This window comes from Sorex fumeus, unplaced genomic scaffold (genome assembly GCF_029834395.1).
Source record: "Sorex fumeus unplaced genomic scaffold, SorFum_2.1 ptg000045l, whole genome shotgun sequence".
Taxonomy (NCBI): domain Eukaryota; kingdom Metazoa; phylum Chordata; class Mammalia; order Eulipotyphla; family Soricidae; genus Sorex; species Sorex fumeus.
This window is the reverse complement of record NW_026606102.1, coordinates 7,586,392-7,612,924: the sequence shown is the minus strand read 5'-3', so window position 1 is coordinate 7,612,924 and position 26,533 is coordinate 7,586,392. Positions and strand designations below refer to the sequence as shown.

The 26,533-nt window shown below is 42.4% G+C and overlaps 1 pseudogene; it reads left to right on the top strand.

Annotated features, from left to right (window-relative positions):
- The first annotated feature begins 13,739 nt into the window (after window positions 1-13,739).
- LOC130031064 (40S ribosomal protein S2-like) lies at window positions 13,740-14,621 on the top strand (annotated as a pseudogene).
- Window positions 14,622-26,533: the final 11,912 nt, after the last annotated feature.

The following is a 26,533-nucleotide window of genomic DNA, read 5'->3' as shown; positions in this document are numbered from 1 at the left end:
ACACCTGGGGTTGCAATTTTGAACAGTTCAAATGAAATCTGAAAAAAAAATCTGGGTTTTATGTATGTAATGGGTTGAGACCGCCCCCATGTGGTCAAATAATAAAATGACACAAGGAGTTCTTAAACTTTGGCTTTCCTTCTTTCCTTCCTTCCTTCCTTCCTTCCTTCCTTCCTTCCTTCCTTCCTTCCTTCCTTCCTTCCCTTTTCTATTGAATCACTGTGAGATAGACCCTTACAAAGATGTTCTTGATTGGACTTCAGTCATGCAGTATTCTAACACCCATCCATCCACCAGTGTATATTTCCCAGCACTTCTGTGTTCCTTGATTTAAGGCCATTGATGAAATTCTAGAAATGAGCATATTTTTTATCCAGAGAGCATTCAACTTTGTATTGGTAGAAAAATAAAAATTCCTTAATAAACATAGATTTCCTAGACCACTCAGCTCCTGGGAGAGAACAAGACAGAGTCTCCTACCCTATGCCTGACTGTCTCCACCAGGGCCCAACAGCTGAAGACCACCGAGGCCCAGCCAAGGCCATGCTGAGAGCACTCTCCACACACTTTGATGAGCCTCACGCATAAAAGAACTGACAGAGGAACCCAGGTGTGTGGGACCCGGGGCTGAGATCTCCAAGCCTGTACAGTTTGGGACTGGACCTGCCAGTAACTAGACAGTTACACCCACCAACTGCCGTGTAACTCCAACAACGGCCAGGATCCAGAGATCATCACACTCAGCTCCTGGGAGAGAACAAGACAGAGTCTCCTACCCTATGCCTGACTGTCTCCACCAGAGCCCAACAGCTGAAGACCACCGAGGCCCAGCCAAGGCCATGCTGAGAGCACTCTCCACACACTTGGATGAGCCTCACGCATAAAAGAACTGACAGAGGAACCCAGGTGTGTGGGACCCGGGGCTGAGATCTCCAAGCCTGTACAGTTTGGGACTGGACCTGCCAGTAACTAGACAGTTACACCCACCAACTGCCGTGTAATGCTTGTTGTAATGCCAACATCAAAGCATAAGCATTCGCGGCCGCGCGACATCTTATCATCTCATTCCTAATTCGGTCAAACTGGCAGGCTACCAAATGTAACATGCCCACACGGCAGAGTCTGGCAAACTCCCCGTGGTATACCCAATATGCCAAACACCAGTAACAATGATGGGTCTCATTCTCCTAACCCTGAAAAAGCCTTGAATATGGCACTTTAAAAAAAAAAAAACTCAGGGCTAGGACGAAGAAGACGTTACTGGCACCTGCTCGAGGCAATCGACGAACAACAGGGTGGTCGTGATCGTGATTCCTAGACCATCTGGAACCAGCTAAACTTTCCATTCCTGGTTTCATCCAAAGGCATTTTTCTCGTATCCTCACGTGGCACGCGCTCCGGGCTTGCACGATCCTGTATTTGTAATGTGTAATCTTGTATTTATAATGCTATTTGTAATCACTTCCTTCTGTATGAGAAGAAATCTCTCAATCACTTTGAGCACATGGGAAAAAATTGTGATGCCTTATGCCTCTGACACTTAGAAGAAAGGTGATTTAAGTCATTTGAGAAGAAATGTCTCTTTAACCACACACTCTCTAAACCTTTGGACTGCTACACACTAGCAAGCTGGTGCCTCTGACCTTCAAATATTCTTTTTCTTCTTATTTTTGTTTTGTTTGAGGGGAGAGGAACACCTAACTATGCTCAAGGACTGTTCCCATTTCAGTGCTCTGGATCACTCTGGTCGTGTTTAGGGCACTATGTGGACTCTGAGACTGAATTAGGGTCTCCTGCTTAAAAAGCATGTGCTAGGCCTATTGTGATATTTGTTCAGAACCTCACAGATTCTTTTTTTTTAAGTTGAATCACCCATGAGCAACACTTACAAAGCTTTCATGTTTGAGTTGCAGTCACACAATGATCGAACATCCGTCCCTTCACCAGTGCACATTTTCCACCACCAATGTTCCCAGTATCCTCACCCTCACCCCACCCCTCACCCCTGCCTCTATGGCAGACAATTTCCTTCTTACTCTCTCTCTCTACTTTTGGGCATTATAGTTTGCGATACAGATACTGAGAGTTTGTCATGTTTGGTCCTTTATCTGTTTTCAGCACACATCTCCCATCCCGAGCGATCCCTCCAACCATCAGTGACTTAGTGATCTCTTCTCTCTTCCAGCCGATTTCTCCCTCAGCTCATGAGGCAGGTTTCCAACCATGGAGAAATATTCCTGGCCCTTGTCTCTACTGTCCTTGGGTATCAGTCTCATATTATGTATTTTATGTTCCACAAATGAGTGCAGTCGTTCTATGTCTGTCCCTCTCTTTCTGACTTACTTCACTTAGCAGGATACTCTCCATGACCATCCACTTATAAGCAAATTTCATGACTTTATCTTTCTTAACAGCTGCATAGTATTCTGTTGTGTACATTTACCAAAATTTCTTTAACCAGTCGTCTGTTCTCAAGTACTCGGGTTATTCCCAGATTCTGGTTATTGTAAACAGTGCTGCAATAAACATACAGGTGCAGGTGTCATTTCTACTGTGCTTTTTTGCACTCGTGGGATATATTCCCAGAAGCCTTCACATATTTTTCACTGAATTTTATTCCCACTTTTACACAACAGAAAATAACTCGTTTAAACATGCTTATTTCTCATGTTGACTCATGAAATGTCCTGTTATTTCCATGCTTCAAAGATTATCCCAAAAGTTACCAGACTGATAGGTGCAAAAATCAAAATTCAAAGGGATGGAGGGATAGTACAGCTTTTGACATGCTTTTGGCTAACACAGATTCAATCCCTAGCACTGTATATGATCCTCCAAACTCCTCCATGAGTGATCACTGAGCACAGAGTCAGAAATAAGACCCTGAACACAGCTGGATGTGCCCCGCGCCTGCAAAAGAAATCTATATTCATAGCTTACTATTTCCCATGAAACCCTTTAATGACTTTCCATTATTTATTGAAATGACCTTCAAATGTTTTGATTATGCACATTCATTAGCAAAATACTCTTCAAGCATGTACTCATAACATAGATTTATTTAGGTGTCAATAAAATATATGTACTTATGTATCAATATGTAATAGATTACACGTACCATGAACATATAGGGATAAAAATTAAAGTATTAAATGTTAGAACTATATTAAACACATACAACCTTATTATGCTAACAGTCATATTTTATGGGAAGACAACATGATTAGATGTACTTGATTGTTTTTGAAACTCTAAGCTCAATACTGCATTCTTCTCTTTCATAAAATTTTGGTTTTTCTTTTGAATGACTCTAGTAGTGATAATGATAGGCTCTCAGCTGAGTCTTGTACAACCCAACTGCAAATACACTATGGAAATTTCTGACTTATAGAATAGGATTCTGAATCTTTAATGACAACCAGAAATCTTTAGATATGGCCCAAATTACCCTTTTGCCCATGTACCTGAAATACATGGAGTTGTTTGTTTCGCTAACTAAGCTGTTACTTTCTGAGGTAATAAGGTAGGTGGTATGAATTAAATTGTTGTCCTGTTGCTTCTCTGTGGCAGGTAACTAAAGCATCCTCACTTCTTTTTACCCCATTCCATGGTTCTGGACGTTTGGACAGTGTCTAGCCAAGAATTCACTTGTGCGGGGTGCTGTTCGCAGTGGCTTGAATGAGCCCAGAAGGTTCAGGCTGTCAACTGGACACCTGGATTCTCCATCACGTACTAATCTGGTTGGTTTCTTTCCAAAGTGACTGGCTTCCAAGAGGGTGAATGCAAGAAACTGCAAGACTGCTTAGGTGAAATCTCTGATTGTCACAGTTCTGCTTTTAGGTCTAAAAAAGCAACCCGTCCAAATGGAAATAATGAGATAATCTGTGGAGTAGCAACAGTGAGTGAGAGAATGGTAATTCTTCTTTTAAAAATAAACTCTATATTAGCTCAGAAAACTGACACACAGTTTGGTAAGTACAACTTGCTCAAGGTCACTCAGCTGAGAAGTGGCAAGAGATCAGATTTGCCAATGATCCATTTGACTCCTATGTCTCTTTTTTTTCTTTTAAAACCATACTCAATACTCTCCTCTGACTTCATTTGTATTGCTTTCTAAAGCTTTTCATGACTGTGTGTTTGCATACCTCAATGTATGTATGAGTTTCAAAGCTTAGAAAAATGCTACCTTTTTGTTATCTAAGCTAAATAATATTCCGATTTAGGCTTGCATCATATTTTTTCATGATCTTGCACATTAAGAAATAAAAGGAAATTCTGCTTGTTTCAGAGAACAAAATTAGAAACTTTCAAGAATTTTTAAATTATTTTAGATAGATATTTAGATAGCTCGTTATCTTTCTGCAGGTCTGTAAGAATATTATGACAAGGCTTAGGTTTTATTTCTCTCTATCTCTTGGATTATATGGAATAAGATCTGTAGCACTGTAGCACTGTCCTCCCATTGTTCATCGATTTGCTTGAGTGGGCACCAGTAATGTCTCTATATAGAATAAGATCTAGTACAGATAATTAATGAAAAGATACAGAAAGAAGGTACATGTGTGTGAGCTAACCCAATTCTTTAAACAACTTCCCCACTTCTCTGTGCAGCAAGAAATTGATGATCATAGAAGCCACTGCTAAGAGTTTCAGTCCTGCCCTTACCATCATGGGGCTCTTCTTACCTCTCCCCCTGAACTTAGGTCATGTCCAGCAACTTCTGGCTCCTAGCTGACTGGCTTTGATTCAGCTTTGAAGCATTGGTTTTGTTCTTAGTTTTGATCTTTATTGCCCTCAGAAACTACTTTGGATTGAATTTTATACATTGCTTTTCATCTGTCTTTCAGACCATGACTGCCTATTTCATTACAATCTTCCCTGGAACAAGACCTGTTTTGTTCACTATTGATCACTCTATACAGCATTCTAGCAGTATTACCGAGATTGAACAGAACTGTTACCCTTAATCAGACTCACCCTGGTCCCTAATGCAAATGCCGTTAAGACTGGAATACAGAGGTCTATAATGAAGAGCTCTGAGGCTGTTTGAGCCCCAGGGAAGGGCACAAGGGTAGTATTTGTCAAAAGGGCTCCTCATGAACCAATAAGCTGAGTACTCTTGAGTGAAATGTGCTTAACATAGCCATAATGAACCTTGTATCAGCGGGGCCAACTGGTTGCCAATTCTCTATGCATATGGTGCTCTTTTTTTTTTTTAATTTTTTTTTTCTAAACTTCCCTGGAGCTCCTTTGCTTATTTAACTTTCCTTAATAACCAGCAGATGGCTTCTGTCTGGGCAATCATCAGCTGGTGCTTAGCAATGGCAGATTCAAGAGGAGGCTTGGGACTTGTTAGGGGTGGGGAATCCAGATGCCAACATGCAGAATGCCAGGTGAAGTTATCAGGCATTGTCTAATTGGTATTGGAGACAGAGAGGACAGATGAGAGGGGTATTAGAAAGGCCCCTTCCTGGAATGGGAGACTGCTGCTTGGGGATCCAGGCAGAACCAGAGAAAGCAATCATAATGGAAATCAGGGGCAGCATCAGACGATAGATAGAATAGTCTTCATTACCCAACACTGTTTAGCAAGACAAGGAAAACATACAATTTTCTGAGGCACTTCAGTTTACATTTTTTGTTTTGCATCTTTATTTATTTGCCTCTGATTTATTAGTTCATTCCCTTTATTGAACTCTATCCCCAAGACCATTGATCTAGTTTCTAATTGTGATTTGATGTGCATTTGGTTATGAAATATGACTTGGAGTATAATTGGTAAATTCTTTAATACTAATAATAGGTCCCTAGAATGAGAAACTGTGAAACTGTGTGTATGCCTATGTATATGTACATAAACATACACCATATTTCTTAAACCGAGACACCTTTTTCCAACACATTTGCCAGATCATAAAGTATCCTGACAAGGCTAATCAGAGATAAAGCAAGCAACAGAAAAATTCAAGCTCAATTATGATAGCACAGTGGTAGGGCGTTAGCCTTGCACGTGGCTGACCCGGCCGAGCCAGGTTTGATTCCTCCACCCCTCTCGGAGAGCCCGGCAAGCTACTGAGAGTATCTCGCCTGCATGGCAAAGCCTGGCAAGCTCCCCGTGACGTATTCGATATGCCAAACACAGTAACAACAAGTCTCACAATGGAAACATTACTGTGCCCACTCGAGCAAATCAATGAACAACGGAAGGACAGTGCAGTGCAGTCCTACCCAGCACTGTGTATCACTCATTGAGTTATTCAGTCAACCTACAGAGGATTTATCTGGGATTCACCATTTATTCATACATTTATTCATCCAGCAATAAATGTTGAAATGTCAACATTCTACTGGGCACTAGGTTCCGGCCAAAGTGCTAGAAGTAAACAAAAGTAGATATAGAAGTAAACAAAAACCTATTCCTCCTGACCTCTAACAATTTCTTTGAAATGAAAAAGACCAAATGCATTTATGCCGTAGAACAAGCAAACAGATGTTTTCATTAGCATTAGTTCAGATAGCCTTTATGTTGGCATGAAAGGAATACTTAGCTACAGGAGGAGAATGAGTTTGTGCACTCAGAGGAGTGAGAGATAGAGAGAAGATTGTGGAACTCAAGATGACCAGAAGACTCCAGGAACTATTCTCCCCTGCCCAGTCCCAGTTTATCTTTATAAAATTTTATTTAAATTAAAAAATTTTAACTAAATAACCACAATTTAAAAAGTTATTATTTGTTGAATTATAGGCATATAATATTTCAACACTAATCCCACTACCAGTGTTAATTTCCCACTGCCAGTGTTCCCATATCTCATCCCCATCCCCTGCCTACCATCTTGACAGGCACATTAAAAAGCTCAGTGATTGCAACTTAGATTTCATGTTTTCAGTGTTGCTGGGTCTGTTCTTTGGATATATGACTCTACCATGCTTCACATCACCAGTTGATCTTTATATATGTGACTCATAATTAATAGGATAGGCTATATGTGAACAGGTTAAACCATCCACAGACTTGGGTGCCACCCTTTGTTTTAGAGTTGTGAAACATTCGCCATTTGAGTTCTCCCTAATTGCTTCACCTGCCATCATCCCTGTGATCATGTTCTGGAATGAGTGTCTGAAGCATTACTGTCCTCCCGTTGTTCATCGATTTTCTCGAGCAGGCCCAGTAACATCTCCATTGTAAGACTCTTGTCACTGTGTTTGGCATATCAGATACGTCACAGGTAGCTTGCCAGGCTTTGCCATGCGGGTGAGATACTCTCGGTAGCTTGCCGGGCTTTCTGAGAGGGGCAGAGGAATCGAACTCGGGTCGACCATGTTGGCTGTGTGCAAGGCAAATGCCCTACCTGCTGTGCTATCGCTCCAGCCCTATGCATTCAATCAATGTCCCTACACAGTCCTCAAGCATTGTCTCTGTGCTAGGTACTGCTCTCGGCACTGGATATACGGTAATGAACTGTACAGATATGGCAAAACAGACTGTCTTTCTATAGGGAAAGAGAAAAAGAAGCAAACAAACATATATTTTTTTGAGCTTTGATTATTTTTATCAAGAACACTAATGGAGTAACTGAACAGAAGCAATATGGTGTGCACTTTATTTGGGAGTGTCTCTTTGTGGTAGAGAGAATCTAAAGGAACTGAGAGGTAAATCAAGGAAACATTAGGAGGAATGCTTTCCGGAGAACAAAAGGAAGTTTAATGAGGAGCAGGTTATGTTTATGACCTTTAAATTTAGTCTCTCAATTAACTGCGACTTATGTGCAAAGCAAAAATTGCCACCATGCTGTGTAGATATTGTGAAATATTTTGACCAGCAGTATAGACAACTATTATGAAACAGTCTCTGCTTCAACTTTGATTCTCAGACAATGAGACACAAACAATGATGCTGTATTCATCATTACACACATGTGTAACATGGAAAGGGGAAATGACTATATTCTTCAAAATGTTAGGGCTTCCAAGGGAAAAATAGAGGGACTAGAGGATAGTACAGTGAGAGTGGGCGTTTGCCTTATACACGTCCCACCCAGGTTCGATCCTTGGCATCCCACATGCTCTCCCCAGCTCTGCCAGAGTAATTCCTGAGTGCAGAGCCAGGAGTAACCCTTGAGCATTGCCAGGTGTGACCCAAAAAGCCAAGAAAATAAAAGTATCCAGAGGAAAAAAGAGGCAGGATATGATCCACTGTGAAGGAAAATGAAAGTGATGTCACATGGAGAAGATACTATAAAGGATAGCAAATGTCTGTGTCTAATATTTCTGGAGGGCAAAGTTGCATATATAATACCTCAAGCAACTTCACTCTCACATAGTTTGGAAAACTATCAAGCACATAAATGCATTTATACATATATCATCCACATATGCATAAGAGAGGAATCAATGGGAAGTAGGGCAAATGTAACATGTAATTTGAAATAGCTAAGGTTGGATATATACCACAGCAGGTAAGTTATTGTTCTTGCAAGTGGATGACCCGGGTTCAATCTCCGCCTCCACATCTGGCCTCCTGAGCCCTTCCAGGAGTGATCCTTGGGCACAGAGTTATGAGTAAGCTCCAACCTTGTGTAGCCCAACACCCCTGTCACTGTCACTGTCACTGTCCTTCTGTTGTTCATCGACTTTCTCGAGCGGGCCCAGTAATGTCTCCATCGTGAGACTTGTTGTTACTGTGTTTGGCATATTGAATACGTCATGGGGAGCTTGCCAGGATTTGCCATGCGGGTGAGATACTCTCGGTAGCTTGCCGGGCTCTCCGAGAGGGGTGGAAGAATCGAACTCAGGTAGGCCATGTTGGCTGCTTGCAAGGCAAACGCCCTACCCACGGTGCTATCGCTTCAGCCCAGCCCAACACCCCTACCCAAATAAATTAAAACTGATAAATAATATAGCTCTCAGCACTATAGGGCCTTCAAAACTTACTCTGAGACCTTAGCACTGAACCAATGGCCTGGTTGACAAAGTATCAATGGGGGTGGCCCCTATGTCCCCTGAGCACGGTTTGGGAAAGCCCCTTTCCAAATGAGAAAGAATATAAGGGTATTCTATACACTAACTATAATTTCACAATCACCTTATAATTTTTGAGTCAACTTGAAATTATTTCTAAATAAAGTAAAAGAATAAAATAAACACCCTGCAATGCTGTCCAGTAGGTCCTTAGGGAATATACACCGGATGTCCCACTTTGAAGTTCTTTGTGTCCCTACATGTAATTGACATAGGCATATTTAACACTTGTGATGCATTTAGTTTTATACATTTGAGTATAAGGTTCTAAAAAGAGCAGAGGACAATATTTTTGAATGTTCAGACTTACTGCTATGGTTTTAAAAACCTTATTATCAAAACTAGTTTTAATTTTAGGTAAAATAATTTGTGAGAACAACAGGAATTTCCTTCACATTGGTGTGACACAGCACACAGGTTTTCTAAATGCTAATTAATTCCAACTTTACCTGCTGTTTCAGAGGCTGGCAGCTTGAATTCATCATCCAAACGACAGCTGTTTCTAACCTCATCTTCCTAAAACAAAATGAAAAAAAAAAGGTTAAAAGGAAGGCAACATTGAGAACACATCTGCAACTTCTCTACCTATCCTTCCTTCCTTCCTTCCTTCCTTCCTTCCTTCCTTCCTTCCTTCCTTCCTTCCTTCCTTCCTTCCTCTCTCTCTCTCTCTCTCTCTCTCTTTCTTTCTTTCTTTCTTTCTTTCTTTCTTTCTTTCTTTCTTTCTTTCTTTCTTTCTTTCTTTCTTTCTTTCCTGTCCTTGGATCTGCTCATCAGTGGACTCAGAGATATTAGTCAAGTGACTCCTGCAACTAGGTGCTGCAGACTCAGCATTAGCATTTTTCTCTTAGCTGTGGGTCAGCAGGGGCACAGTTTTACCACTTTCAGGTCATCACAGTGACCCAGAGAGTGAGGCCAGATGAAAATATTTAGAGTTTAGCAGAGGAGAGAGCCCTAAAATTGCTTCAGATGCCAATTCTTCTTGCTTCTATATCAAAATTTGACTAAAATGCATTTGAGACTCTAAAACCTCAGGATCTCAACTTTGGTGCTTCTGGAATTCTTGGTGCATAGAAACTGTGAGGTTTGAAAAAAAATGACAGTTCCAAATGTACAAACATATCAACTGGAGGATTCATCAATCAAGGTGTCACTAGAACTGGAGGTGAACAGTGGCCCTGGATTCTTCATTGCCACATGAGTTTCTTTTGGAAACAATATACTTTTTTTGATACACTCAATCACTCCCTATTCTATAATGTAACAATCCACTATGCAAAAAAATTATATATTTTCTTATATAATACATTAAAATTAACCCACGGTGATACAACCTACAGAAACACACAGGAGTAAATCTTCATGATCTTAGTTAGACACTATCTTCACAGAGATTAAAATTAATAAACAAGCAATAGAACAAAAAAGTTTTACTAAGTAGGACTTCATCAAAATGAAATACTTTGCATTTTAAGTGAACCATCATTTAAATGAACCGTCATTTAACCATCACAAACACCCTACAAAAGTAAAGAACATATTTTAAAATTATACGGTTGGAGCAATAGCACAGCAGGTAGGGTGTTTGCCTTGCACGCGGCCAACCTGGTTGACCCAGGTTCGATTCCTCTGCCCCTCTCAGAGAGCCTCACAAACTACTGAAAATATCCTGAGAGTATCTCGCCCGCACAGCAAAGACTGGCAAGCTACCCATGATGTCTTCGATATGCCAAACACAGTAACAAATGTCACAATGGAGACGTTACTGGGCCCGTTCGAGCAAATCGATGAAAAATGGGAGGACAGTGACAGTGATATCCAATAATTGATCCCTATTCATAAATAATAGAAAAGATACATAACCATAATTAAAGTTTGCAAAGGATATCAATAATTATTTCTTCATAGGAGATGTATAAATGGCCAATAAAACACATGAAAAGATGATTAATCAGTGTCATGAATTATCAGGGATATGTGGATCGGATCAAGTTTTAACCAAACTTATGTTATATACACTAGAGTAGCTATAAAGAAAAAGACATGGAATTAAAGTATTAGAGAGGATGTGGACAAATGAAAACCTTGTGCATTGCTTGTAGAAATGAAAAATGGTACAGAAATGTTGAAAACCAGTCTGGTGGTTCTTTAAAATCTTAGACATAGAGTTACCATATAATCCATTAGTTCCGTTACTATATAGGAATGTACCTATAATAGACAAAAACATCTACCCATACAAAAACCTGGGAATATTCAAAAATAATTATAAATAATGGCTTACAGTATAAAGTGTGTTAACACATGTGACAAAAGAAACAAATCTCCAAAATAGTGCATTCTCTTAAGAAAGCTAGACACATAATGTATGGTTGCTTTTCAGTCCAAAGTATCCAAAATAGATAGATCCCGAGAGATTGGAGCATGGTGAGGTAGAGATAGAAAGTGATGCTAATGGTTATGGAGTTTCTTCTCACAGTAATAAAATGCTCTAAAAATAAATTATGGCAAACTTTGCACCAATATTTAAATTACTAAGAGCACTATTACATTGTATATATTAAATGGAAGCTCCTACAGCATGCCAATAGCAATATTGCTACTTTATACAAAATAATATAGAATGTAAACAGTTTTTAAAAGCTGTTTTGTCAAATATGTAGTTCACAATAATTATTGCCTAGGAATTTGCTAACAAATATGTTGCTTTGGCTAAGTCAATGAAATAAAGTTAGAGAGATGTATACTAATAACCCACCATCTCATAAAAAGGAACTTTCCTGTAGCACAACAAAGGAAATTTCTGGGTAGATGCCATGAAGCAAAACTGAGAATTATAATTTTATTTGATTTTAATTTTTTTGGTTTGTTTTGGGATCACACTGGGTGATACTCAGAGTTTTATTCTGGTTCTGTGCTCAGAGATAATTCTAGAGGTGCTCAGGACCAAATCCGGGTTCATGATGCCAGAATTGAATCCAGTGAGAGGTGAGCAGAGTACTGTCTCGTTGGCCTCTAGAGAATCACTTGAAAATAACAACAACTTGAAAATAATATAAATAATAAACAATAAAGATCAAGTATGATATCCATGGTCTGACCGAGACAACAAGGCATCAATCACATCACGCCATTTTCAACACTGGAGAAGAACTGTTCCTTGGAACATGCGACAAAAGAGGCGTCGGTGTCCTTGTCAACACGAACTTGGCCATGAGCATTGATTCATTCAAATGCCTAACAACCCGAATCGGATGATTACACTTGAATAGATGTGGCTCACTGCTGGCAGTTTCTATCTTCATTGTCTACGCACCAACATCCAATTATGATGAAGGAGAAATTGAGAAGTTCTACATGGAGCTGGAGAAGTTCTATAAAGAAGACCACACCTTCTACAAGATCATTGTTGGTTATTTTAATGCCAAGTTAGGACCAAGAAGATCAGCCGAAGAACTCCACATTGGGACCCATGGCCTAGAATGGAACGAACAGGGTGAGAGACTATCTGAATTCATCATGTTGACCAAGACCATCCATGGTAACTCACAGTTCCAGAAGGCCGAATCTATACGTTGGACATGGGAGTCTCCTGGTGGACGGTTCCACAACAAAATAGACCACATCATATTCAATCAACGGTTTTGCCTGACCGATGTCGCTGTTGTCTCAAAATTCCAACAGGATCAGACCGCTGTCTCCTTCATGCAAAATTCTACTTCACAGAGCAGGGAGAAAGGGCTAATAACACCAAACATCAACCAAGCAGCACAAATGCTGGCCGACTTTGACCGTGAGTGTGGAAAGGTTGGACTACAACTGAATCTCACAAAGACAATGTTTATGAGAAACAGCCTCATTCCTGACACTTCATTTGCTCTCAATGGAACATGGAACGACCATCTCCGAATGCAACAGTTATGTGTACCTAGGTCGAGAAGTCAACATGACAAATGACCTGGCACCTGAGTTGCTCAGGAGGAAGAGAATGGCTTGGAATGCTTTCAAGAGCATCGAAGAAATAGCTAAGAAGTTGAAGAACCTCTGGCTCCCGGCACATCTCTTCAATTCCACTGTTCTTCCTGCATTAACATATGCCTCAGAGACCTGGGCCCTACACAAATAGGATGAGAATGCTATTTGGCTCTGCCAAAGAGGAATCGAAAGCTATGCTTGGAGTATCACGTTTCACTCAAATGAGAGAAAGAATCTGGAGTTCTGACCTTCTTCGATGATCAAGAATCAGGGATGCTGTCTTGTTTGCCAAGGTGTCAAAAATCAGATGGGCTGGACACGTAATGAGATTTAAAGATGACCGCTGGACTAGAGCTGTTACCTACTGGATTCCACGGGATGTCAAAAGACCACGTGGCTGCCCACCTACCAGATGGTCAGACTTCTTCCTCACGACCTTGAACAATCAGTTTGAGGCTCTTCATGTTCCTAGAACGAACAGATGCTATTGGGCTACACTAGCATGAGATAGGGACAAATGGAGATGTTACTGGTGCCCGCTTGAGCAAATTGATGACTAATGGGAAGTCAAGTGATCAAGTGATCAGGTGATTTATGTGGTGAATTTGACCTTGTGAAAGATATTCAAGAACTGACTTTTACAGAGTTAGAGGAATTTAAAGCTGCAATGTAGGAACCTAAATAGAAAATTATCACGCACAAAAACGTTAAAAAAAAAAACAGTTTCTTCTCCACGAACACACCAAATGGTTGATGATGCTGGTGCTGCAGGAGGGCCTGGAGGCCGTCTCCCCACCCCCATGGGAAATCGTGGGGGTTTCCGTGGAGGTTTCAGCAGCCGCCTGCGGGGGCGTGACCGTGGACGTGGTCACGGGCACACCGCGGGGCCTGTGGAGGAACGGCCGAGGACAAGCAGTGGATCCCCGTCACCAAGCTGGGCCGCCTAGTCAAGGACATGAAGATCAAGTCGCTGGAGGAGATCTACCTCTTCTCGCTGCCCATCAAGGAGCTGGAGATCATCAACTTCTTCCAGGGCCCAGTGCTCTAGGACGAGGTGCTGAAGATCATGCTGGTGCAGAAGCAGACGCACAATGGCCAGCGGACCTGCTTCAAGGCCTTCGTCGCCATCGGGGACTATAACAGACACGTGGGTCTGGGGGTAAAGTGCTCCAAAGAGGTGGCCACTGCCATGGGGGGGGGGCATCATTCTGGCCAATCTCTGCATAGTGCCTGTGCAGCGAGGCGACTGGGGGAACAAGACTGGCAAACCCCACACCGTCTCCTGCAAGGTGACAGGCCACTGTGGGTCGGTGCTGGTGTGCCTCATCCCTGCGCCCAGGGGCACCAGCATCGCGTCGGCACCCGTGCCCAAGAAGCTGCCAATGATGATGGCTGGGATCGACAATTGCTACACCTTGACCAGGGGCTGCACTGCCACCCTGGGTAACTTTGCCAAGGTCACGTTCGATGCCATCTCCAAGACCTACAGCTATCTGACCCCAGACCTCTGGAAGGAGACCATATTCACCAAGTCCCCGTATCAGGAATTCACAGACCACTTGGTGAAGACACATTCCAGAGTCACCCTGCAGAGGACCCAAGCTCCAGCGGTGGCCACCACATAACCTTTTAAACAAAGGCAAATTGACAAAGTTAAACACACACACACACACACACACAATCAAAGTGAATGATCAGGCTTACCAGTGAACAACTTTTGCATGATAATAGTGTAATAATTAGATATTGGGCTGGAGCAATAGCACAGCGGGTAGGGTGTTTGCCTTGCACGCAGCCAACATAGCCGACCTGAGTTCAATTCCTCTGCCCCTCTTGGAGAGCCCGGCAAGCTACCGAGAGTATCTCGCCCGCATGGCAAAGCCTGGCAAGCTACCCGGGACATATTCGATATGCCAAACATAGTAACAGCAAGTCTCACGATGGAGACGGTACTGGGTCAGCTCGAGCAAATCGATGAACAACGCAGGACAGTGACAGTGAATTAGATATTGTTAGACTTGACTTTTTCCAGTTGACAATAGTGCAACACGCCAGTTAAATGGTAGAATTGGGATGATATGTGGTTGATTATGAGTTCAGAGGATTATATTGACACTATATTTTCACAAGTTTTAAACGTGAATTTTGATCCACTCATATGTTTAAAAAGATGTGGAGAAAAAGGGACTCTGATACACTGAGAACTCTGGAACTCTAATATTGTTACAAATGTAAATTGACACAACCAATTTTATTGCTCTGTAAAATTGTCTGAAGGATTACTGAAAAAATGAAAATTTCATATGATTCAACAATACCACTCCGAGGTAGTTCATATCCAAAGTATATGAAAACGCTGACTCAAAAAAATACTTTTACTCTTACATTTAAAGCAGTAGTAGTAGCCAAAACAGTAATCAACCTGAACTTCTTTTGACAGATGATTAAACAAAAAAATATTGTTGCATGTATACCCAGTTGAATATTCCTCTGATGGTAAAGGAGATGAAATCATGTATTTTGGGATAAAATTGAATAATTATTTTCTTTTGATATTATTTATTTGTCATTTATTTTTATTCTAAGTGCAGAAACTTAGAATTCTGTTACTGGTAAGGTTTTATGAGTACACATTGAAAATGGAAAAAAAAGAGGGGATTATGCTAAGTGAAATAAATAAGAAAGTAAAAGACAACAATCTAATAGTTTCACTCATGTGCAATGTGAATTACTAAACAAGGGAACTAGGAAAAACAAACAAATGAAAAACACAACCAAATTCACAAACACCACAATTCAATGAAAAATATGATGATTACCAGAGATAAAAGGAAAGGTTAGGGGTGGAAGGTCTTAAGAATAGTCTTGGTTGGGCCTATAAAGAGCTTCAAAGTCATTGATAATAACTTTCTTTTTGAGTTCAGTTTTCTCAGTTGTTAATAAAATAAGGTTTAAAATTTTTCTCTTAGAGCACCATTAGGTATTACCTGTTAATATTTAATTGAATCTCAATATTTCATTTGAAAAGGTAAAGGCCCTCCCGTTGATCGTCGATTTGCTCGAGCGGGCCCAGTAACGTCTCCATTGGAGACTTTGTTGTTACTGTGTCTGGCATATCGGATACTCTCGGTAGCTTGCCGGGCTCTCCGAGAGGGGCGGAGGAATCGAACTCGGGTCGGCCATGTTGACCGCTTGTAAGGCGAACGCCCTACCCACTGTGCTATCGCTAAAGTTGTGTTTTTTAGTAAAAATATATTTATAAATTTAAAATGCAGGATAATGATCATAATAAATATGGTTTTTATAGTTAAAACCAGAAGCTGTTGGTGACAGTCTACATCTGTTTAGTTCATTATATGTCTCTTCTTAAAAGCACAAGATCATCCTTCTAAGTTTTTGAGGTACTGAGATATTTGATCTTTGATAAATCATGACAATAAATAAAACCCATTTGAAAAAGTTTAAGCAATATTCATGAAAATATATTAGGTTGGTCAAAGAAGCTTTTCCAGATGGGGTCGAAACAAAGGGCTGGAATTTACACAGTCTAAACAATATCCAACTGCCTTTCCAGAATGCATTTTATCGCAAGAAATTAGAAGCATGGATGTTGAGACTATAAATTCTGCTCTTAGCACATCTCAGACAATTAGTGTCACTTTGCTAGAACATCTACTGATATCTATGGATGTTCATCATCACCACTCTACCACCAAGGATGGATTAGACCCACGCCTTCTTCACACGTTTTATGTTGTGCAAGAATGTCGTTTGCCAAGTCTGCAATTAGGTAGAATCTAGTTGCAAAAGAGATTAGAAAATGGAGCTCTGTTTTCTACTCTCTGGTGATGGTATGCATTAAATTACAAATTTCCTAAATATAGGAAATAAACCCAAGATTTGTGGCTGATCATTAGTGGGACTGATACTTATCTCTGCACTGTGTTTTATTATCTCTGGAAATGTGAATAAATATTCTATCATGGATTTGCTTTAAAAATTGCGATAATTAATTCAGCAAAATTCGGGTGATTGTAACACTACAATCGATTACCTTTAACTCTGAATCAATGGGCAGTTTTGAGCAGAGAAGTGACTTCATAGGGTGCTGCAGGGGACAATTGAGGAAACAGCTGGGGCCACGAGTGAGCCCCCAAGACTTGACCCAAGCTGAAGAGCGGTAGGTGGCCCTCCCCCCAAAGGGACCACTAGTCTTCCTAGCAGCAATGCCTTCCTCCCTCCTCAGACAGCCGGATGCAATGTCAGGTCACAATATCCAAAACAAAAAGTCAGGGACCATTGCACAAGCTAACTGACAGCCAGCCAGGGCAGAGTGAGGCGCCTCAACACTTCATTCGACACTTTGTGGGCTTGTGCTGGAAGGCTTGTGTGGGAATTTCCCCCTGGAGGTGTTCATCCATTGTTCCCTCTTTTTCTCTTAAGGTGTATAAACCTAAGCCTGATTGCAATAAAGTGAGCCTTCTTCCTGCAGAGGATCCAGGCGGGAGCACATATCTTGTCTTTGTCTGTCTTGCCTTTTTCTTTCTCATCCTCTCTCTAGGGGCTGGCCTCCTTCCCTGTTCAGTGTGCAATAGGAGTGGGTGGGTGCACTGCCACTGCTGGCTCTCCAGCAGGTTCTGTGAACCCACTGTGTCAGAATGACCTGGCTTCATTTGGCTTACCTTTTAAAGAATATCTCCTTATGCACTCTGGAAATACTATGTATCAGAAAATAGCATGATTGGAACATGGAACCAGCTTGAGTCTTTGTATCAATCTAGGGGAAAGTTTCACCCTCACGGTCATGGTCCTCCCGTTGTTCATCGATTTGCTGGAGCTGGCCCAGTAATGTCTCCATTGGAGACTGTTGTTACTGTGTTTGGCATATCGAATACATCACGGGTAGCTTGCCAGGCTCTGCCGAGGGGAAAGTTTATGGGAGTTTATAGTAGAATAATGTTAGAAAGACACAAGAACAGGTTATATTGAGGATCTATTGTGATGCATAATATTTACTATAGAAAGTGCATAGTATTTACTATAGCATGATTGTGGTATATATTTTTTTTTAAAAAGGAGGAGAGTCAAGATCAACAATGATTCTGAGGTTTTAACTGAGTTGTCTATTGTAAAAGATGGTGGAGCAAGTTTGATATGATGGTGGTGGAGGAGAAGTATTCATTTTCATGAACTGTTCTTTTAAATCGGACGCTATTAAATATGATGCTATTAAATTTGAAATAACTTAGACATGCAAGTGAAGATATAGATTAGGAAGCAGGTGTCTGCATAGAAGGCCAGCCTAGAGATGTATGTTGGGAAATATTGGATATAGAAAGTCATGAATTATATGAAATCAATAAGAGAGGCCATGCAGAAATAAAAGAACAGCTTTTAGAGGGCTGAGACCTGGATTAGTACAACTCTGTGCCACTAATACAAGAAGTGATTGATCACATTGGCTTGAAAAGACACAGAGAATAAGAAATGGGGTGACTCTCCATCAGAAGGGTCAGCTTCTGTCTGCTGACAGCATGAGTTCCCCAAATATCCCTTTTCTGTGCCAAATCTGTGGATATGTGGATACTTTAGATTAGCAATGGCTGTATGGCTGTGTGCTGTGTTAGTTACCTGGGCACACATGAGTTCTGATGATCAAATGTATTATGATTTTGTGTTATCTTGGGTATGTTTCCATGTCTTTGGTGTGTTTATTTTGGAAAAAACCAAGCTCATTGAGGTTTCTTGGGAGTTCAAGATGCCGCTCTGTCTAACGTTCATTGATTTAAAGAAGGCCTTTGATTCTGTTGAGACAGAAGCGGTCATTGAAGCCCTAGCCAATCAGGGCATTCAAGCCCAATACATCAAGATCCTCCGTGAGCTGTATTGCGGATTCACTACCAGGATCTCACCATTCTACAAAGAGGTAATCATTGATGTCAAGAGAGGGGTTAGGCAGGGTGATACCATTTCACCAAAACTCTTCAGTGCCACCCTCGAGAACATCATGCGATGACTGGAATGGGAAGGAATGGGAGTGAAGATAGATGGTCGGCAACTACACCACCTCCACTTTGCTGATGACATTGTTTTAATAACACCAAACATCAGCCAAGCGGCACAAATGCTGGCCGACTTTGACCGTGAGTGTGGAAAGGTAGGACTACAGCTGAATCTTACGAAGACAATGTTTATGAGAAACAGCCTCGTTCCTGACGCCCCATTCGCTCTCAATGGAACGACCATCTCTGAATGCAACAGCTATGTGTACCTAGGTCGAGAGGTCAACATGACAAATGACCTGGCACCCAAGCTGCGCAGGAGGAAGAGAGAAGCTTGGAACGCCTTCAAGAGCGTCGAAGAAATAGCTAAGAGGACAAAGAACCTCCGGCTCCGGACACATCTCTTTGATTCCACTGTTCTTCCTGCATTAACATATGCCTCAGAGACCTGGGTCCTACGCAAACAGGATGAGAATGCTATTCAGGTCTCTCAAAGAAGAATTGAAAGAGCTATGCTTGGAATATCACGTTTCACTCAAATGAGAGAAAGAATCCGGAGTTCCGACATCCGTTGACGATCAAGAATCAGGGATGCTGTCTCCTTTGCCAAGGTGTCAAAAATCAGATGGGCTGGTCACGTAATGAGATTTAATGACGACCGCTGGACTAGAGCTGTTACCGACTGGATTCCATGGGATGTCAAAAGACTGTGGGGCCGCCCACCTACCAGATGGTCAGACTTCTTCATCAAGATCATGAATGATCGGTTTGAGGCTCTTCATGTTCCTAGAGTGAACAGACACCATTGGGCTACACTAGCACGCGACAGGGACAACTGGAGACGTTTCTGGCGCCTGCTCAAGCAAATTGACGATTAACAGGAAGTTAAGTGATTAAGTGATAAGAGATCACTAATATGTTGTTAAAGGTTGAGCCTTATGTGCATATATATATATACATATATATATATACATATATATATTTCCCTCTAAGGTTTGTTGCCTACTACTTTGAATCTCATCAAACATGGTGTGGTCTAGGATAACATTGTTTTGTCACACCCATCCCAGTGCTCCCGAGTCACTCCCATTCTTTTGTTTATCTGTAAACTCTTCTCTGTGCTCTCCTCCTCAGCCAGTTAATCACCTTATGTCTTTTGCATAGTTTACCTTAAAGCAAAGTCCTTTCTGTATGGACACAGGAAGACAGTTAATATTATGCTTTGTAACTTGGGAGTTGATTGACTCTGAATAATAGTTACTCCTGAGCACCTGCTTTTTTGACTCAGCTGCCCTTAGTTATTAGCACCCCAGGGTCCCGATGAAGGACTGAATGGATCCAGGGCAAGCTGTGAGCTACCCTTGCATTGAAATGGGCCAGGGCAAAGCGCGAAGATACTCAACTATAAGTTGAGGGCATGATCATGGACAAATGCTGTCGTGATCCAAAAGTAAGTAATAACGAGACTAGGACCCTGCTGGGGCTAGGAAGACTAACCTGGCCTGAGGACTGTGGAATGTATAGTGAGATGTTCTCAGGAAGAACCAAACTGTAAATTTATATCTCTTACTGTGCTCATACAGAATGACATTGCTAGAAATATTAGAAGTAGATTTACTACAACTATTTAAGTAGATTAATGCCCTACTGCTGGGCTGGAGCCATAGCACAGTGGTAGGGCGTTTGCCTTGCATGCAGCCAACATGACCGACCCGAGTTCGATTCCTCTGCCCCTCTCGGAGAGCCCGGCAAGCTACCGAGAGTATCTCGCCTGCACGGCAGAGCCTGGCAAGCTCCCCGTGACATATTCGATATGCCAAACACAGTAACAACAAAGTCTCCAATGGAGACGTTACTGGGCCTGCTCGAGCAAATCGACGAACAACGGGAGGGCCTTTACCTTTACCTTATTTAAGTAGATTACTAGTTGAGGAAAGAACACACTCTCGTTGGGTACCCCCCTATGAGCAGATCTCCTAGTAATCTGGAGCAATCTCTTTAGATGAGATTTTATCCTTGAGTTAATCTCCTGGAGGAATGGTCTTACCTCTCTTTGTTGATTTGTTAATATTCAACCCACCTTTGTGTCACCGCCTTACTTGATTGCTACATAAACTAAGACTGTAGGCTTGGGTGAGAGAGAGATCCAGAGTCAGAGTGAGAGGGGCTCAAGCTTGAGAGAGAGAACAGCCGTCCTGATCCAGGCCACACACAGGGCTCAAGAGCACCGAACGTGGGCGGTGAGACAGAGCCATCCAGAGAGCCTGCAAACACACAACCTTCAGCAACACACAACCTTCAGCGTGGTAAGATTTTACAGTGTGGTACTCTTGAAGTATGGGTAGGCTATGTCCTATGAAGTGTCCAGGAATAGGTTGACTCATGGTTGCGATTGGGCCCAAGCGTGTGGAGAGCGGCCTTGAGTGTGGCAGCAGTTGAATTCTAGAGGTTTTTTTGTTGCTGGGCTGGGTCCCTTGGGGCGAAGAGGTCTTTCACCAGCCTCCCTCTGGGGCACCCCAAGTGAAACAGCCAGACACAGGGTCCGGCAGCATGGTTATGGAGAGTGTCATGTTATCATCTTCATCATCTTTGCCTGCCTCTGAAGGACTTTCTACTTGATCTTTTCTTGATCTCTTTCATGAACATTTCTGAAAGGATTTGTACCTTTAACATTCCTTAAAGATAGTTATGGTTTCATTCATTGAATCATCAAAATAGCTGTATGATACAGATTTTTTTTTATTAGTGAAACACCATGAGATACAGTTGTAGATTTACAAATTTTTGTATTTTTGTGCTTGGATTTTGGTCATTCCATGATCAAATACCCATCCCTCCATCAGTGCCCATTTTCCACCACCAGGATAATATCCCTCCCCCCATTCCCCCATCCCCCCCTGCCACTGTGGCAGGGCATTCCCTTTTGTCCTCTCTCTCCTTTTGGGTGTTGTGTTCAGCAAAAGAGGCATTGAGTGGCAAACATGTTCAGTCCAGTCTACTTTCAACCTGCATCTCCCCTCCTGGGAGGATCCTCCAAATACCCTCCATTTGGTGCTCCCTTCTCTATCTGAACTGTCCTTTCCCCTAGAATACCCGGCTGGCCTCTAAGTTATGGAGTAATCCTCCTGGTGTTGATCTCAGCTATTCTTGGGTATTAATCTCATACTTTGTTACTTTATATCCCCCAGATGAATGCAATCTTTCGATGTCTATCCCTCTCTTTCTGACTCATTTTGCTTAGCATGATACTTTCCATATTGTACCACTTGTATGTAAATTTCATGACTTCATCTTTTCTAAGAGCTACATAGTACTCCATTGTGTAGATGTACCAAAGTTTCTTTAACCAGTCATCTGTTCTTGGACACTCAGGTTTCTTCCAGTTTCTGGCTACTGTAAAGAGTGCTGCAATAAACAAACAAGTGCAGATGTCACTTCGGCTACACATTTTTGCCTCTCTGGGATATATTCCCAGGAGTGGTATCTCTGGGTCAAATGGGGATACAGATTTTTTAATTCCTTTTGTTAATAGTTACAGATGCAGGTTCAGGTAGATCTCCCAGCTGGTAAATGGCATAGCTAAGTAAGGATCTGCTGGATTCCAAAGTTCACAATCATTCGCTCCACTAGTTACACATCTAATACTCACTAATAACTGGCAGTGGTGGCTAGTGAGGACTCGCGTTTTAGTATAACACATGAAGTTGGGTTTGGTTAAGACCCTCCCCACCCCAAAAATGCCCAAACTGAAAAACAAAGCCATATCTTTTAAAAGTAACTTTAAAGTAATTATTTTGATGATTCAATGAATGAAAAAGGTGAATGACAAGAAATTCAACAGATTGGACCCATCACACATCTCTACTTTGGCTAAATTTATATTGGAGGGAAAAAGAAGATAGCACACATTTTTATTTATATTTTTAAACACAGCAGGTAGGGCATTTGCCTTGCATGTGACCGACCTGGGTTCGATTCCTCTGTCCCTCTCGGAGAGCCCAGTAAGCTACCGAGAGTATCCCACCCGCATGGCAGAGCCTATCAAGCTCCCCGTGGTGTATTAGATATGCCAAAAACAGTAACAACAAATCTCACAATGGAGACATTACTGGTGCCTGCTCGAGGAAATCAGTGAACAATGGGACAACAGTGCTCTTATTATTCAAGACGATACTGGTACCTGCTTGAGCAAATCGATGCACAACAGGAGGGCAGTGCTACAGTGCTACAGTGCATTTTTAAACCAAAGACATGTTTGAAATCTTTTACTTCTGGTATGGTTGTTTGTGCGTGTATAAGTTAGATAGCTCTGGTAGTTGAAGGGGACAAGGTATTAGAGGAGAGAAATTGAAGCTCATTGGACAAAATTATTTCCCAAAGCAGTAATTTTACAATGACAATGTAAACACAAGACTTCCCGTTGGCTCTCCCATTGAAATGTGACCATGGCTTCAGCCTCTGAACCAGCCAGCCTTTGAGCAGACATTGTTTTATGGTCGAGGCTAAAAACTCCAGATACAAAAGCTTACACAAGTTTTAAGAATGAGTGGAGATAACCGTTAAAGAAAGTTCTTGTTGGAAGAGCCACAAAGCCAGGAACAAATCTCTAGGCCGTGTAATCACAAGGGGTTTATGCAAACCTCTTAGAGGAGGTTTACACAAATATACATCCAATTTCCTCTCTGGAAAGGCTGTTCCTTTCCAATGAGTCGGTGTTTAACAGAGCTTGGCAAAGCAGGAGCCTGCCAGCTGGGACAAGATGAGGTTTGGAAACTCAACTTATTCTTTATAGGATAAAGTAACCCTTAAGCTGTATTAACAGGGCCCATGGCTCACCGTGGGGATGGGAATTCTGTTATCAAGGCGTCTCTGGGCTGGTGCTGCCTTTCCAGCCCACCTCCACCCCCTGCTTGCCTGCACCTGCCTTGTTATCTGTGTCTTGCAGCAGACGCCGTCTTTGTGTGGGGTGTCTTTGAGCACATATCTGTGAGCAAAGCTTGTCTTTCCAGACTTTAATTTTGAATGAGAGGGCAAACATACTCTGCCTCCTGTGTCTAAGTCGTGGGGGCAGAGTTCATGTCACTTTCCTATCTTGTAAGAAGAAATGGATTTCGTGGGGTGTGGACAAGGCAGGATTAGGCTGTAATCTGCTTCTTTATTTTTTTTTTCTTTGAAATGTTGCTTCCAAGCAGTGCTCAGAAACCCCGAGGATTGTCCTGGAAATTTTCAGCCAACCGGGCTTGTAGATCAATGCAAGAGTCTGAGGGATATGGTTCTGCCTGGTCACACTGTTCCACAAATTGCCTGGTTCAGGCTTGTGGTGCTTGGGGGACTCCAGGGCTGCCAAATTTAGCAATGGTTAGGGGAAGGGCAGAAGCGATAGCATAGCGGGGAGGGCATTTGCCTTGCATGCAGCCGACCTGAGTTTGATTCCTTCGTCCCTCTCAGAGAGCCCGGCAAACTACTGAGAGTATCCCGACCACATGGCAAAGCCTGGCAAGCTCCCCATGGCGTATCCGATATGCCAAAAACAGTAACAACAAGTCTCACAATGGAGACGTTACTGGTGCCTGCTTGAGCAAATACATGAACAATGGGAGGACAGTGCTACCGTGCTACAGTTAGGGATCAGACCAGAGTTGACTGCTTATGAGGCATATACCTTAATTCCAGTACTATTTTCTGGCCTCTATAACAAATTTTTTTTTCAGTGCAAAAATATTGACTTCCATGGTATTACTGATACCATTTTTTTTTTGTTTCTTTTTCTGGCTGTGCTTGGGGTTTAGACCCAACTCTGCACTCAGGGTTCACTCCTGGCACATCACTGTTGCTATCACTGGGGAAGCACTACAGGTGTGGGGGTCCATTTTATGTCCATTTGGCATTTTAATAATCTGAAATCAGAACCATTTGTGTCCCAGCAGGGTGGAATCACAGAAAATGGAGGTGACGTCCGAAAGCCCTATGGCTACACAGTGTGGGAACACCTCAACCAAGAGGGGTGTGACCCCCGGGAAGCCTGCACTCCCACACCTCCGTGATCCCCACTGTGCAACCAGAATGTGTGCAAACACTGCAACTGAAGGGGGATACCCCTGAAGAGATTCACGGCCAGGCGTGCAGTCCCCCGTCAGTATGTGAAGAATCAATGTGGCCACCCCAGCTGGAACTGCAAAGAGGAAGCATGTCAGCAACACCTCCACAGTGTGGGCCTTGTGAGTAGGTATGCAACTAATATGTGTGACACTTGATAGGCACTGGGGTCCCATGACAGTGCCTGATGAGCACTAGAATAAAATGTGTGAGCACCACTAACCAAGGATGTCTGAGAGCCTGGGTCCTCACAGCTGTAGTGATGAACACAGAGAGAAGGAAAGGGGTGGATTTTTAGAAAAATAAATAAAAACTGAAGTAAAAAATATGCTTACAAACACCCTGAAAGTCATTAAATGAGAAGTGTGTTTATTGGAGTGGTGTCATATGAGAATATTTTGTAATGGGTTTCTCTACTGTTTCTATTTTCTGGCTTTTGCCTTCCCCTTGCCTGTTTTCTCTCTTGTCAACTCCACTCTCCCTGTTGAGCTAGTTGCCCCCCAAAAAGACATAACTGGACCCTTCTTGCAAAGGTCAGTTGACGGGTTGCTTGAGGAGCTCAAAGTTCCAGCGTGGAGAGACTCAGCCTGGCCAGAGTTGGTTTATGAGCAGCGAACTGTTCCCTGGGGAGTCTCAGCAGAGCCATGGAGGACCCCGGACCCTTTCATCACCTCTGGCTGCCGGGAAAGTCAGGAGGAGCACTGTCTGAGGAAGTGGGCACACCCCAAGGCACAAGGGGCAAGTGAGGTGGCCAAGGCAGTGTTTTCTGCTGTGCAGTGCTCTCCCTGTGCCTTCTTTTTGACGCTGTTCATAATGCTGAGAAATCCTTCATCATACTCAGAACAGTGGGGGATTCAGAAGCCCAGCATGGGCTCTAGGACAGCTGTAGGTTCTTCCTTGGATTCCTGCATCTATGTGGCCTGGACTACAAGGATGCCAATGAATAAACACAATAGCAGTGGTAGAGAAAGTCAGGAACTCCAGACTTGGTATTTTTGCTCCTCCTGGCCTTGGGAAGGACTGATTCGTGAGCAGGAAGGGAAGAAACCCGTGGCATCAGCACTGCGTCTGTTGAAGACTGTAGATGCTTAGCAAATGTTTAATGCTAGCGCAGGACCCATGGAAATGTGTCCCGCAATTCTGGTTTGCCACAAAATCCCAGAAATCCTGATAGATGGCTGCCTTATACGTGAGGTATTCATTGAATCTTGGGGTGGCGGACATATAACTCTGATACCATCTTGTCCAGAGAGGGAGAATGACATGCCCCCAAAGCCACAGTGAGAAAGGAAGTTGGGGTTTGGATAGAGGAAAGTTCCCTCCACTTACAGGACAAAACCTCCATCTGATGGAAGCATGACTCATGAGCTGGAAGAGAAGGCAGCTGGGATAGAGAAGCGATCACTAAGTCAATGATGGTTGGAGGGATGGTTTGAGATGGG